This window comes from Belonocnema kinseyi, chromosome 2, assembly GCF_010883055.1.
Source record: "Belonocnema kinseyi isolate 2016_QV_RU_SX_M_011 chromosome 2, B_treatae_v1, whole genome shotgun sequence".
NCBI lineage: Eukaryota > Metazoa > Arthropoda > Insecta > Hymenoptera > Cynipidae > Belonocnema > Belonocnema kinseyi.
The window spans coordinates 97,249,519-97,266,447 of NC_046658.1; the positions used below are offsets into that span (position 1 = coordinate 97,249,519).

Genomic DNA, 16,929 nt, shown 5'->3' on the forward strand with positions numbered 1-16,929 from the left:
AAGTACTTTTAAAATTTACTTTTGTACTTTTTAAATGTACTTTTAAAATTTCTGACACTTGCATCAAAACAAACAAACAGAACCTCTCAACTTATGTCAATTTGACAAACTTTCTCACTCGCACACTTTTCCATGCATAGGAAGAGGACAACTGCGCACCTGCGCACTCAAATCTAAGATCTTCCTGTAATGTGCGTATCACTTACGGTAATGTTTCTATTGCTAAGTGGGGGAACGGAGTTAGGTATCCTTATTATTCCTTCGTGGGTTGCATTCAAAACCTCAAACGGATACAAATGTCAAAACAATATAGGTTATGTTATATTGTAATTACAAATAATAAAAGTGTTTAATTAATAATGAAGTGAGACATGTGAACTGAGAAGTAAACGTCACTTTTTTTCTGTACCAATAACATTATAGAATGGCTGCTGAGTGACAAATACTATAAAATAGTAATAATCTGCGCTTCCCGTGGGCGAAGAGTGAATGGTGTTGAACGCTTATTTTTACTGAATAAAAAAGGTATGTTATAAACAGACAGGATATGCTTCAAATAAAGTGAATGAAATATTACATGCGTAAACTTTAAATTGACATTGCCTACATTTACTGACAGCGATTAGGGCAAACCATGGACATAGGAAACACGGGACTAGACATGCCTTTGCTGGGTTGATGCAATGAGGAGGAGGTCCACCATTTTTGATGTACTGCGACAAACATGGCAGGGCCCACATGTTTATATTTTCATGCACAGTTTGTCGGCAAAAATGCTCGAGCACATAATCAAGTGGCACATCGTAGATGGCAGCTCTCCCCACTCATGGAATTCTCCCCCCTCCCGTGGATTCAACCCCGTTTGTCCAAGTTAGGATGGCATGCCTAGTCCCGTGTTTCCTATGTCCATGGGGCAAACAGGTGAATATGAACATAACCGTTTAAAGTTTCGAACGCAATCATCGAAACTATCATAAACTTGATCCGAAGGTGCACGGACTTGGCCGAATAGCCGATCCGAATGCAACTTTAAGGGCACGAAATATGAAAATACCCCTGTATAATGGCTTCTCCCCTGCTTTTGTGCAATTCGGGTAGCATTCAATTCATCATGTATGTAAGCCCCAGCGTGTCCACCCTGTATAATCCTATAGTAGTTATATCTTAGACTATATAGGCATCAAGATTGTCCTTATCAGATATTTACATTTCGTCAGCTTCAGTTTCAAATACTTATATTCGATTATTCTTTTATGCTCTTCTACTTATTATGAAACTGTTAACCTAAAATTTCAAGAAATTTTAATCTGCGATTCCTATTTACTCAGAAAATTACCTGACGAAAGGTTTTTAAATGATACATTAATTAAAATTTTAGGATTTCTGGAGTTTAATCTGTATAATTATACATATAGTTCAAATTTTATCATAAGAACAATCTCCGGAACCTACTTCCGGCGAACATGCAAAGTACGCCTGACAAAGCAGTCACGGTCTATTGTCCAGAGATGGTCCCGAAGGAACACACTCTAAGGGGTCGTGCACATAATACGTCAAATGTCTTTTGTTTTGTTATTGCGCGAAATTGCGCGAAATTTTCAACTAAAAAAGATACACTTTCAATCAAGCACGAAGTAGTTAAATTTTTAGTTTAAAGAATTAATTTTTAATAAAAAAAGTTATTTTGAATAAAATATGTAAATTTTTAACCAAGGAAATTATTTTTCCAAGTATAATGATGACTTTTAACGAACAAAAAAGGTTTTTGAATTGAAATGATGAATCAGCAGTCAAAAAAAAAGAATTTTTAATAAGGTGAACTACCTTATTAAAAATTCGTTCATTTTCAATAAAATTGTAATAGTTGACATTTCAAAAAAAGGTTTGAATTTGAAACCATAAACAGTTGAATTCAACCTAGTAAGACGAATTTTCAAAAAAATAGTTGAAAATCCTCAATTAAAAAAATTAGCTTTTAACCAAGCAGCTTCATTTTTTAAATAAGAAAATAACAATGAATTTTTATCCAAGAAAGATTTTTCAGTCAATAAAGATGAAAAAATACATAAAAAATGTTGAATTTTCATGCTAAAAGACGAATTTTCCACAGAACAGTTGAATTTTCTAATCAAAAACATTAATTTTTTACAAAAGTTAATACAAATATTACAGCCAGAACGATTAACTTTTTTGTTTGTAATAAAATTGTATTTACATTCTCTAATTTTATACATTCTACAAATAATTCTCACAGTCACCAATTTTTTTAATGAAATGTAGAACTATATGTCTGAAGATTAAATTTACAAAATGTGGAAATTGAAATTGAAAGTAAGACAACAATTTTTTTTAATTTTATTTTTATTGAATTTCGAGTAGATTCAAATATGACTTTTATGTAACCGTGTATTTTTTCAGTTATACAGTACTATTTTTTTAGGTTATTTTATGCGCAGAATTTAAAGAAGATAAAATTCTATACTTGAAAAAAATCTATCAGATTTTAATTTTTAATTTTTGATATATTTTTAATATCACATGGGTACTTACATGAATGCTTTAGTTAGGCATATAGTTTTACATGTATGCACAAGTTAGTGACTGTAAGAACCCTTTTTTTATGTGTTTCATGCATAATTAAATTTTTTACATTTTCAAAACGATCGAGAAGTTACGAGATATTAATCAATTTACAAAAATTTAACATTATAATCAGACCAACAAGAACTAAGAACTTTTTGCTATCAGAAATTGATCGTACAAAATTCTTTTTTTTCAGCCCACCCCATCCACGTATTTATTTTAATAATTGAATACAATCTAAACAATATGTAAAGTAATTTAAATTCTTTTAAGATATTTTAATTTTTCGAAGGCAATTCCACATGTTCCTTTCTTTCTAAAAATTAGTAAACTCTCACACATGTCAATATTTTAAAATGGAATTGAACATTCACAATGAAACTGCCCCCTCAGAAATATCAGAACATAGAACAAAAAAACAGAAAATCAGGACAGCGATGAAAATCAACACATCTGGTCACCCTATTTTAACCTTGAAATATTTCAAATATTTTCCTGCGGTGTTATTTTGCTTTTTCATGGGGGTATCGGGGTATCGGGCGCCAGGCAATATACGGACACCGCCACTTTCTGAAGATAACGAACATGCTAGATTGCTAACGCAATCGGGAAACAAGTCTCGACAGGTTTCATATGTATGCCAGAGTAAAACAGTTGTCAATTGTAGTTGCCATCATACTCGCATTAGGGAGGGTCCTGTGCTGAACACAAGAGGAAAAATATAATAAAAAGGTCATTTTAAAACGTAAATTTATTTATTATGACATTTTTTCTTATTCAAAATCAATGGATGTACTATAAAAAAGTAATATTTTTAATTTATTGCAGATTTATGTACCAGAAATGCTAACAACGGAAAATAAAAGGAAGCAACGTTCAAATTCAGCAGAGCAGAGAATATTCTTTTTTGTTATTGTTATTCTAATTGTAAGGTATGTATTTTTCCTATATAGTTTAAAATCTTTTAAATTCTTATGGATTTAATTTTAAAATTCGAAATCATTATAAAAGCAATGTCAAATCTTATTCGCGAAATTTTTAATTCTGATGATTTTATTAAAATTTAACAATAACTAATAGGTAGGGTAACCTGACGTCCTGATTTATCAGAACATATTTTGATTTTTTATTCTGCTCTTGATTTTCTGATTTTTTGTTCTATGTACCGATTTTTCATGTCCAAAAAGGAAAATTCACGATTTCTATTGTGCGGACCTAAATTATGTTCGATATTTCTGAGGGCACAGTCTTATTGTGACTATCACTCAATTCCAAAAACTTGATATGTGGTAGAATGTTACTAGTACAATTTAAAAATAAATGAAAACATCGAATCACCTACAAAAATTGGAATTAACATTTAATTTTTTTTTAATTCAACAATTTCATTAAAAAGACAAAAAATCCCTTTGAAAATTCAATTGTTTTGATACAAATTCGACTTTAGGGTTCGCAATTGAGTGCCCCAGCGCTGCGGAGTTGGTCCTGGAAGACTAAAAGTCCAAATTGGATATTTTGAATTTTAAAATATGTTCTTGTAATGAATTACATTCGGCATATATCTTTTCTTACAAGGAAATATTTATATTATTTTTTTTAATTGAAAAAAAACAGTTTTTTAAATCAATTAATTGAATACAATTGCATTAAAATTCAATTTTTGTCTTTAAGGGGGGAGATACTTTTAGAATTTCCAAAAAATCGATTTTTTTTCTTTCATATTTTAAATGTATAATATGTTAAAAATATATTGTAAAAAGGAAAAAGGAAAATATTAAATATTTATGGAGATATTGTCAAAAAAGTCAGAGTCCGCATACCGTCACTAATCAGGTAGTTGGAGCTCATGGGTCGGAGCAATGTTTCTTACACAATAGGTTTGTATATTTTTTTGTCTCATACATTCTGGGAAGGCTGATTACTACGTTACTACGTTAACTTCGTTTATTACGTGGACTCGGAATCGCCAATTGATTGGCAAGTTACTGAAACACATAGTTATACCGTAACGAATCTTTAAACGTGATTATCTCGAAATTGTATTTGGACCTTCGATATAAACAGCCGATATAAATTTTAATTTTCAACTTTTTAATTATTTTATAGGTTTATTCTTTCCTTTCACACATAAGTAATCGAACAAAAGAACTTTTTTATATCAGATAAATAGAAAAATTTTGACAGCTGCAGCAGTTTTCCATGCCTCGGAGCAGACGCTTGAAGAAATATTCTGCAGGGTCGCCATTTTGTAAAAAAATCACATGTTTTTTTACACTTTAACAATGTAAAAAATAGGTGTTAAAATTAATAAATGATCTGTTTATTTTATTAATTAAAAAAAAATTCATTAAAATTGATTGATTTTACCCTTTCTAAAGGTACCTCCCCCCTCAAATCGTACTCAAATCGACACTTTAGAATTTTGTCATAACATTTAAAGACAATATTCCTTATAGAATTCTTCTTATGGCCCTTAAAGATAAAACTTTTAATCCTTAGAACAATGTAAAAATTAATTTTCTAAAATATTACATAATTCGTTTCACAAAATGTTTGAACGTTTCGTTTATCGAGAAAAGTTGGAGCAGAAAAAAATTTCTTGTGAAGTTGGTCAAAAAAGTATATAGAAGTTTTCTGCGTGGGCTTTTTAAAAATAAATCAGTTTTTTATCTATTAATTCATTTTTAAAAAGTCAGCAGAGAAATTCGCTATTCTCTTTTGACTAACTTGACAAACGGAACACTCAAAATGTTTTATGGAACGAATTATGCAATAGATTAGAAAATATTTTATTTTTTGTTTTTATGTATAGAGATCTAAAGTTTTCTGTTATAACCAGAATGCTATAAAGAATATTGCCTTTAAGTTTTATAGTGACACTACAAAGACTGAATTTGAGCACGAGTTGAAGACCAAAATTGAATGATAAAATTGACTTTTAGAAAAACTGGTTTTTTGCAATTTGTTAAAAAAGTTAAAGAAAGGTATGGGTTTCTTGTAAAGTAAATAAAATGCGGAATGTAATTACTTACGATAATATATGTTTAAAGATTTTAAATTTCAAATTTTAATTTTTAGTCGTCAGCGGTCATCTTCGCGGCGCTTAAATGATTCTACCTCTTGTTATTGCGTGGGTATACTAAATTCAACTTTTTGGTCGAATATTCACTTTTTTCTTGAAAATTCATACCTATTTTTGGTTTGAAAATTCAGTTGTTTTATAAAAAATTCTTTTTTTTCGTATGATAATTGCATATTTTGGATGCATTTTTATTCTTTATGGACTGAAAAATCTTTCTTGGTTAAAAATGCATATTTTTGGTTTGAAAATTTATCTGCTATACAAATTTGGCCGTTTTTTTGGCTAAAAACGGAACTGCTTTGTTGAAAAGTAATCTTTTTTATTGAGGATTTTCAACTATTTTGTTGTAAATTCGTCCTCTTTGAAATATTAACCTCGTTGAAATATTAACTGTTATAATTTTGGTGAAAAATTGAACTTGAAGGTGGAACGACTTTGATTGGTTGACGTTGATTGGTTGAAAATTAATTTATTATTAAAAATGAAACAGATTAATTTTTCGTTGAAAATTACTTTTGTTAGTTGAAAAAAATCATTTATTTTGTTTGAAATTAATTTCTTCGTTTAAAAGTTCATTTTTTAAAGTGAATATATGACTATATTCAATGTCGATTTAATAATAAAAAATAGATTGCAACAAAACCTCAAATTTTTATGTTCAAAAAATTGTAATAATTCTGGAAATAGTTAACATTTTTCAAAGTTTTTTGTCTTATTTTAAAGGTGAGTCTTTGTAGTATTTTGCTAAATTGTTGAGATACTCTTTGTTTTTCCTCTAGATTTTACCATAAGGTCAAACTTGGTGCAAAAAGTGATAACATTTCAAAAAATAATTTCAAAAAAGTGTTCGTATTCACACATTTTAGATTTTTTACGCCTTTTTTACATCAAGTTTAACGCTAAGGCACAATCTGGGGGAGGGGGGATTGACATTTATTTAACAGTTTACAAAAATACTGCGTAGACTTGCATTTTAAAATTAGCCCAATAGCTTTTAAAAATGTTAATTATTTCTAGAGTTATTCAAAGTATAAAACATCTGCATTGGACGTTTTTCTGCAATATCTTTTCATAAAATTTCACATTTTGCCTCCAACTTGGACTTTTTGAATGCAAAATGTTATTACCTTTTGCGATATTTCGAGGAAAAAATTTTCACAATAATATTATAAAATTTGAGATACTTTAGCAACCAGACGTGTAGAAAATTTCCGCCGGTTGTGTATCAGATTATTTTCTTCAAAATTTTAATCACTTTCAAATTAAAGTATTTTATTTCGAGTTTTAAAATGTTATACTGAATTCAATATTATTCTCGAATCGCCTAACAAGTTTTTCATTTAGAATGATACAATTTGAGAACATGTAATTTTTTTGAGTTTGAATTCGAAAGTTTGTCAATCAAGTAGCGTTACCTTCAAGCTTTTTAATCTAGAATAGTGAATGGAATATTAAAAATTGTTTGATTTTTTATTAAAATTAAACATTTGCCAAATTGAGACATAGATTATAAAAGTAAAAACAATATAAAATTACTGCATCTTATTATTTAGATGAGAAATTCTTTAATTGCGAATGGTACATTTGAAAGTTTAAATTTTTTAGTTGTAATGTTTTTGTTTGAAATATCTTCAATTCTAAGGGAGAGTTTGGAATTCATTAATCTTAAATACTGTGCTATACATTTCGAATGTATAAATTTTCAATTTCAAACATTACAAAATCCTAAGTCGTTTTAGATTTAAATTTAAATGTATTCGTACTTCAAACTTGGCTTTTCAAAATTGTTTACTTTAAAGGCTTTCAAAATATCATTGTTTTCAAATTCTAAATTTTTCAGTTTCAAATTCTTAAATTTTTCATTAATCATTTTTAAATATTTTTCATTACCACAGTCGAGCCACTCAGTAGGGTGCCTCTCAATAGGGCGCCTTCTCCTCAACTGCGCTCGAACGTATCCCCCACCTTCTAGGCTCTGCGTTGACCGAGGGATATTTCGAAGCATTGCCTCTCAATAGGGCGCTCACGATGAAAATAAATCTGTCTATGCATTGTACTTATATAAATTCATATTGCACACCATAGCAAGCATATATTGAACAATATTTATGTTCTGCAATTATAAAATCATATATAAATTAATATGAATGGATAATATCTGCTAGAATATTTTTTTCGGATTGAGGAAATTACAATTTTCCTTAAAAGGAATATAAACTAGTACATATACATAGTTTGATAATTAGGTTCATCATTAAGATCTGAGAGACATTTTTACATTCTCATCATTTATGATTGAGAAAGTCTTAGAATTGTCGGAAATTTGTCATCACACTTTTTCAACGGATTTCCACGTTTCGAGACCCCCTGAATACGAAAATCAGGTTTTCACGATGGCGTCTGCCTGTCCAGCCATCCGTTCGTCCGTAAACATGATAACTCTCGAAAAAATGAATGAATCAAATCCATCTTTGGCACACTTTTTTTAGGTCCTAGAAGAAAGGACGATTTCGTGAACCAGCCATTTTTGATAAAAATTCAACAACGCATTTTGAAAATTTTTGAGATCACTTTTTTCTGAATTAAAAAATTCTATGTACGGATATTTATAATATTAAAAAAAAAACAATTTATCCTCATGAATTTTTCGATAAAAAAATTCTCAGAATTATAGCGTTTTCAAAATTTTTTAAATCAACTGAAAATCAAAATTTGAAGCCAAAAAACGCGCGAAGCGCGAGATTCAACCGTCGCGCGCCCTGGGCGTGCTCAAACTTGCGAGCGAAGCGAGCCGCGCGCGTAGCGAGAGATGAGAATGTGTCCGCGAAGCAGGCAGATTTTTTTATCAAAAAAACATAAGCAGACGCGGTTTTTTCTTTTCTATTAATCAGACAATGATTGGTAATAAATCATTCAGCGGTTATATATATATATATATATTATTGTTAATTTTCAGCAATTTCTGTCGTGCTTTTTTCATAAAAACAATTCTTTTTCCTGGAAATTATAAAAAAATAGTTTCTTTAATGAAATGTAAAAGTTAGTTATTGTTTGGAGTATTAAATTTTTTAAAACATTATAAATTATTTAAATAATTAATTGTTGTTTATTTTTAAAAAATATAAAAAATTGAGCCAGAGATTTCCACTGTTTTCTCAAGTTGGTATCCTATGCTACTTTTTGTTAAATACTTACATATTTGGGGTAAATTTCTTCTAATGAATTAAAAATTTCTATTTGTTTAAAGAAATTTTACTTGCTCAAGCACCTTTTGTTCGAAAACTTAAAAACAAATATTATAAAATACAATACATAAAATTATTTTTCTGACTGTATGATGTATAGAAAGAATATATGAACCACTTCTCAATTGTTTAAACAAAATTAATTTGTTTATACAATTTTTTTTTAATATTTCATAAATCGTATTTTATAAATTAAGAATAATATTAAATGATGTTGATTACTAAGTTCTGCTAAAAGCTTCCTGTCATTTGTTTATACAATGAATTATTGTTTTTTTTTCGAATTCCCTTCAAATTGAAAATGAATGGATGAAAAATAAAAATTCTTCAAGCAATGACATGAAGTTTTTAACAGAATTTACTACTCTTCGAAATCATTCAATATTATGGTTAATTCATAAAATACAATTTTTAAATGTTAAAAAAATAATTGGTCAAAAAAATTATATTATATTTTTTACCTTATCGAAAAAAGTGCTTGAGCGAATAAAAATGATTTAAACCATTAGAAATTTGTTAAAAATTATAAGAAATGTATAAAAATTATGTAATTATGCAACAAAAAGTAGCACAGCATACCAATTTGAGAAAAAAGGGGATATCTCTGACTCAATTTTTAGAAATTGAAAAAATAAACCATGGTTAATTATTTACATAATTACATAATGTTTTTAACTAAATTTACAACTATAAACAATGGCCAAATATTATATCGCATTCAGAAAATATAATTACTTAATAAAAATTTGGGAATTAATCATTTGTTAACTAATTTACAATAATTTATACATTTAAACATTGTTTAAAAAGTCATCAGAGATATTCAAATTTTACATTAGTAATTATTTTTATAAAAAAAGACGACATAAATTGCTGAAAATTAACAATAATACGTAAAAATGTAGTTTTTTATTCTTGGGTCATATTTGGAGCGCTGTGGGAGGTGAGGTTGGGTTAAAAATAAAAGTTATTAGTATGGTTTTATTACGTAGAAACTTCTCTCCAATCCCTAAAATACTTGGAACGTTTCGATCAAACTCCACAGTATGAGTTCAATTTTTCGAAAATCTAAAATTTCCCCATCTTAATTAAATAAAAATGGGAACTTTTTTGGGACAGGTTTTTACTCTAGAGCAAAAAAAATGTTGCAATGTATTTTTGGACTACCTTTACGTATATGGCTCGCACTGTACCACTTATATTATAAGCAGCAAAGAGCGCCTTATTCAGAGGCAGAGCATGCAAAAGTCTCGATGTGCGGAGGACGTTGGTGGGGGTAGCGCGCTTCCGAGAAAAATGTCATCTACAGCCCCGAGAGACGCCCTATTGAGAGGCTCGACTGTATTAACTTTATGGATCCTTTGCTACAAACTTTTCAGTTTTGAATATTAAAATAAAAAATGTACATTCTAAAGTACCAGTATCGTACAATTTTAGAAAAGAATAAAGACGCCTTTAAAAATACCAATAGGTCTCTAATAATATGTCAAGTAATTACAGCACAACAATTATTTATTTCAGAGGATTGACTACTAACTCCGAGCGCACTACCAACTTGGAGGAACCAATTCTCTTCAACGAAGCTTCAAAGATCTGAACCTACCTGCTGTGTTGGTTATAGGTATAAAATATAAAATCTCATTACAGATTTTTTTTTAAAGACTGAATATAATCTTATGAAAAAATGGAGAATTACCAAGATTCTGAAATGAAGTTAATAACAACCGGAAAACGAGCCAATAAAACGCTAAAAGAAGTATACGAAACAGATTTTAATTATTGTATTCGTATCTTAAGAAACGATCCAAAATACAAAAATTATATTGAATCAAGATATTTAAACCAGATTTATTCATCACCAGAGAAAATAAGGAAATTAAAATTCTTCGTGGGAATGTTACACAAGAAGTTAAACAATTAAAGATCTATCATTTCCTAAGGTTATTTGATTGCATGGGAGAGCATTCTGGCCATGTATCAAAACAGGTTCACGAACGAAGTTTTTACACGAATTTAGTTATAAAAAAAAACTTTATGCAGCAATTTGAATTTTCTACGATTATATTATTCGAAAACACGTGTGCAATTTAAAAAAAGAAACAGATCGTGATAACAGAGCAAAGCACGTGTTGCTTGATCCGATAGATTGTTGTGGAATGTGGGATTCTTCAGATCAGCCTATAGGATATGAAGACCTGAAGAATTACCAACTTGATTATAAAATATTTAAACACCCTAATAATGACGTTTTAAAAATTCTACCTCATATATATCGAGTTTCATCTTTACATAAATTATTCTTTGGTGAAAAAGATATTGTGGGATACGATCCTGAAATTATTAACATTGATAACATAAAAAATATGTTAAACTACATATCTGCGTTGCCTAATGTTAAAAATTCGGTCGTAAATCCTATCTGCGTGGGGACCTATTTTAATGGTGATGCCGATATGATAATTGATGATACGATTATAGATTTTAAAGTCTCCAAATTCGAATCAATTTCTATAGAAAACTTTGCGCAACTGATTTTTTATTCTGCTGGATTTTATTTGAATGAAAAGAGGGTAATAAAGAAATTCATTATTTGTTGTAATAGCGTAAGTTAGCGTTTCAAAGTTCATACTATTATACATTGTGAGTCAAAAATGCGAGAAAATGGTTTAGATTTGCGTTTTCCCACTCAGTATTGACTCATATTTGAAATGTAGATTTAAGAATACTTCTGTGATATACGTTATATGATTATGAATGCACACTGGTAATCCCATTTAAGTCGTTCCTAGAATTCCTATCCTCAGAATTTTTTAATGCGGGGACCAAATCCAACAAAAATAATACTCACGGCCATGTCTGTTTACGTTCGGAGCGAGCGAATATTGCGTTCGATTTAATTGAATGCCATTTAGGACCAGAAGGGAAATCGCACTTGAATGGGATTTCCAGTATACGTGTATCTTAATAACTTATGAGAAAGAGAGACTGCTTTATTTATTTATTATTAAATTATCTGTTTTTCGACACTTTAATTATGATTGTAAGAGGTACAATGCAGGAATAAGTTTAGGATTGTATAAGCGTTGATAATAAACAAAAAAAATAATTTATAATCGAAAGCGCTTGTAATTAAACAATTTCGAATTGAGTTTTAAATCGAAAAATATTTTCAAAATTCAAACTTTCATAATTATTAATTTTTAAAATTTTAAACATAGAAATTATTAATTTATAATAGTATATAATAATATATATTAGGGCACTGAAACTGCCACTGAAAAGAAATAAAAAAAATTTTCCTTCTAGTTAGAATTTAAAAAAATCATTTTCTTATTTTTCTTTCATAGAAAAATACTTTTTTCAAGCTGTTTCAAACCTTCTAAACTCGCGAAACAAATCCCAAAATTCTTAACTCTCTACATTTGAAATAGTAAAACATAACTGATTGTGCGTTAAATTCTAGTAATTTCTGTAGCTAGAATTGAGTCAATGACAATTAGTAGAATTGTATTGATTGTATCAGTAAAACGAAAATTACTAATTATATCAGTTATATATACTTGCACTGATATAACTGATCCCTAATAGCACGGAACGTTACCTGATCGTGTAAAATGTCCGCCGCTTGGGAAGGTTCCAGGAACGTACCACTGGGACCTGAGGGGAACCTTCCATTGTTGTTATTATTAACAACAATTATTTCGTAAACCTTGAAAGATAGGTAAACCTTGTAATATGGTATCTATATCATAAACTGACATTAATTTCGACCTACCACTTACGGTTTATCGGATATTCATTGATAATAATAAAAATAACGATAATTTATTCTTTAAACGTTCCCAAGTGTCGGGCATTTTACACCCTTAAGGAGCGTGCCTGAAACGATCCCGCGGAACGTTCCCGGAATGTTCCGTGCTACCAGGGATTGATCAGTTATACTTGTATCGATAACAAAACAGTTAATTAAAAGACCCGGTAAGAAGCCTTGCATTAGAAAATATTAGAATATTAGAATCCTATGAATGCCGTTTCTGTCCTTAGTTTTTTTATTCTAATTAGACGGCGAAAATTATAAGATTTCAATCCCTATTAAAGCCGATCGGAGCTGTCAGACGTAATCTCGAATACATTGAAAACACAATTTTCGTTTGAAGCATTAGAATGCGCTCTAAAATCATGAAATTTGCCAAATCGAGTAGGATTGTATGTAAGAATACATTTCTTTATCGTCAAATGTTCACTTTGTTCAAATATAACCATTGAAAAAAATATAAAATCATGATGAAAAATTGAAAAAATTTTTTTTCACCAGAACCTTCTGTGTGGAAATTGATCCTGACATCGTAAAATGACCGATTCTATGTTTTAAAAAGCCTTTTGCCTGATTATTATTCGAAAAACAGTAAATAAATGTAGCAAAATTTGCTAAATTAACAAGGATTAAAATTTGTCTAATTCTTGGTCGCTTTGTGGTATTCAGCAAAATATTGTCAGCGCTAGGTACAGAAAGGGATTCAATTTGAGAGCTAACTTCAACTGCCGTGGATATTCAAAACGGGAGGACAAAAACGGGATCCAGAATTATTCAATATTTCTCACGTTACCACTGAATGAATGAAATTTTTCAATACTTTTTAATGCAAGCCTTTTTACCGGGGTGGTTATGTTCCAAATATATTTACGTACTAATTTTAAATGTGAAAGTTTTTTCTCCACTTTAATCAATCTAGAACATTTTCAATTTTTGTACAATTGAAAAAGTTTATCAACATGATTTGTAAATTTGGTTAAAGTATATTTTAACCATATTTTTGAAAATGAGGTAAGAACACCTTCTGACCGAGGCCTGTTTTGAATTAATTGTGGAATTATTATTTTTCATAGGATCAATTTCTAGCAAATTTCATTGGTTGATAACCTAAATACGAACTCGATGTGTCAAATTAATTCAAAGATTAATTCGAAACAGTTCTCCATGAAAAGGCACCGTAATTATGATTGGATTTTCACAACATTTTTTATTCTCTTCAAAATTAGCACTTCAATTAGAGTGAGGTAATAGTTAATTCAACTTGACTAAATTAATTGTTTAAACAATTAATTATTATTTTTAATAATATTCCTTTGAATAATGTTAAAAATTTGCGGTTTTTCTGAAATGTTGAACTTTTTCTTTACTTTTCACTTGGAGTAAGGTAATAATTAATGCAATTTAATAAAAATAATTGTTTAAGAAAAAGTATACATTTCTCAACTGTGCAGAAGTATTTGTTATTTTGTTAATTTCTATGCTTTCTTACTCTACAGGAACCGAAAAAAAACCTAATGAAAACCGTACGTTAATGAAAATTTTCACAAGTTCTAACAAAACAATGATATTTGATGAACTAAAAAAAATATTTGTGCTTGTAAAAATATTAAAAATTAATAAAGTCAGTAATATTCTTAATAAATATAGAGTAGTTTTGGATACTGCAGAAAATGAGAGTTTATTAAAATAAACTTTATTATCTCACAATTTACAGTAATCAAATTTCAATCAATTCAGATAAATAATACCTCTGGGATGTACAATGCTATGGCACCATGTGCCGGCAATATCTTTCGAAATACTTCGAATTCAGAGCTAAAATTTTTTACAGACATTTTCCGATAGTTTTCGAATCGATTAAACGAAAGAAAAAATATATTTTTCTATTTTACGGGACGTAGCCCGCCTGATTCATTTGAATCCCACGAGAACCTTCTCTCTGGGGTAACACTAAACCTCCAAACATCGTTTTGTTAAGAATGTTATTAAACTCCTCTCTAAATCATCAAATCAGTCCTTAACTGTCAATCTACATCGAATCGATAGTGGTGCGTTTGACGAAAGAATAAAAGTTCTCGCTCGTCGCCCTGAAGGCTTTGACAATACTAAATATTGGAACTTAAATTTTTTCTGAAAAAGATCTACGCTAGTCGCTCGACTGAGAATCAAACCAGAGAACTTCCGATTGTCGCTCGGGCGTAGAGAGATCGAAAGAAGAATCTTTTTTCAGAAGTACAAGCTATCTCTAGCCAGTTGTTACATTTACTAGGCAGTCTGATAAGTACCTGAAAATTCTAAGAGATGGTATTAGTATTCACTAATGTGAACCATTTTCGTCGAGCTTGATCCTTCAAATGACGCCTATCAAAACTTCAGCCATTTATGTTTACGCATTTACAAGTTACAGCACTGAGAAGCGACTAACCTCCGATTTTTTTTTAATATAGAAAAATCTGAGTTTCGAGTTTTGATCAAACACTACTATCTTCGCAAGAAAACGATATCTGAGACCAAGGCCAAGCTGAATAAGTATTACCCGGACTCTGCACCGTCGATTGGAACGATTCATAAGTGGTTTACCGAGTTTCGTTGTGGCCGGACGAGCACAGTTGATGCTGAACGATCTGGGCGCCCAAAAGAGGTCACTACACCAGAAAATGTCGAAAAAATCCATGATAGGATGTTGAATGATCCCAAAGTGAAATTGAGAGAGGTAGCTAATGCTGTAGGCATATCATTGGAACGTGTGGGTAATAACGTGCATTCAGTTTTGGGCATAAAGAAGCTCTGCGCGCGATGGGTGCCGCGTTTGCTCACAGTGGACCAAAACCGAATTCGTGTGACAACTTCCCAGCAGAATTTGGCATTATTTTCGCGTAAGACGACCGAGTTTTTGCGCCGATTCATAACCATGGATGAAACCTGGATCCATTACTACACTCCTGAGTCAACGCAACAGGCAAAACAGTGGGTTTCACCGGGCCAAAGTGCTCCGAAGCGTCCAAAAACGCAACAATGGGTCGGAAAGGTTATGGCCTCCGAATTTTGGGGTGCACATGGCATAATATTCGTGGACTATCTTGAAAAAGGTAAAACCATAACCGGAGCATACTATTCATCATTATTGGACCGATTGAAAATCGAAATCGCCGAAAAACGACCGCATTTGAAGAAGAAAAACCCGCTTTATCATCACGACAATATGCCTGTTCATTCATGCTTAGTTGCACAAGCAAAATTGCATGAAATCGGATTCGAATTGGTTTCTCAGCCACCGTATTCACTAGACCTGGCCCCCAGCGACTATTACTTGTTCCCTAACCTGAAGAGATGGCTCACCGGTAATCGTTTTTACTCAAATGAGGAGCTCATAGCTGAAACTGAGGCGTATTTTGCAGACCTTTCGATCGAGTACTTTTCGGACGGTATCAAAAAGTTAGAAAATCGTTGGACTCGCAGTATCGACCTAAAAGGAGAGTATGTTGAAAAATAAAACCGACTTTGGCCAAAAAAACGTCTCCGTGTTTCATTTTTCAGGGACTTATCAGACTGCCTAGTATCATTTATGATATGCGAGTAATTTAAAGGAATCTGTATTATCATCAGAGATAGTTACCGCAAAGCAGTGTAGATACCTTTTTCACCACAGTGAAAATAGAAATTAACCTATCGATGAAGTTTACTCTTCAAATAACAGAAAATACTTGACGTCATTTTCAGAAAAGATGGAAAATATTTGTTTATTTCAAAATTAAACATTTATTTTCAATCTTGTCTGAAAATGATATTAAGTATTTTCTATTATTTGCGGAGTTCACTTGTTCGATAGGTTGATTTCTATTTTGTTCTATTTGGTTGATTTGTTCCTCATCGAAAAGTATTTATTGTGTTGCAATGGCTGATTTATGAAATCATGTTTTATTGATGATTTACGATGTGATGTTTTATTCATGTTTAATACGCCTTGATTATAATCATATCACCCCTTATCCCAAAATCTAAAGCACATATGATTCGTTTCTACGAGGGTGAATCAAATATTAACTGGAATTCTTTTTTAATATTTATTTAATTATAAAACAATACAAAAATACTATTGATTGTTTTTCTACATAGTCTCCTTCACGCTCTACACATTTTTTCCAGTGGTTTGGAAGCTTGTTAATTCCTTGCTCGTAGAAACTTTGAGGTCGAGTCATCAACCA

The 16,929-nt window shown here is 30.5% G+C and overlaps 1 long non-coding RNA gene across 1 annotated transcript in view; it reads left to right on the forward strand.

Moving 5' to 3' along the window:
- The first annotated feature begins 3,227 nt into the window (after positions 1–3,227).
- The window catches only part of LOC117167600, a 17,880-nt gene continuing 4,178 nt past the window's right edge, over positions 3,228–16,929 (forward strand). The window contains exons 1-3 of the long non-coding RNA XR_004466414.1: positions 3,228–3,315; positions 3,412–3,515; positions 10,432–10,531. This is a non-coding gene — a long non-coding RNA (uncharacterized LOC117167600). The remainder of the gene's footprint in view (positions 3,316–3,411; positions 3,516–10,431; positions 10,532–16,929) is intronic.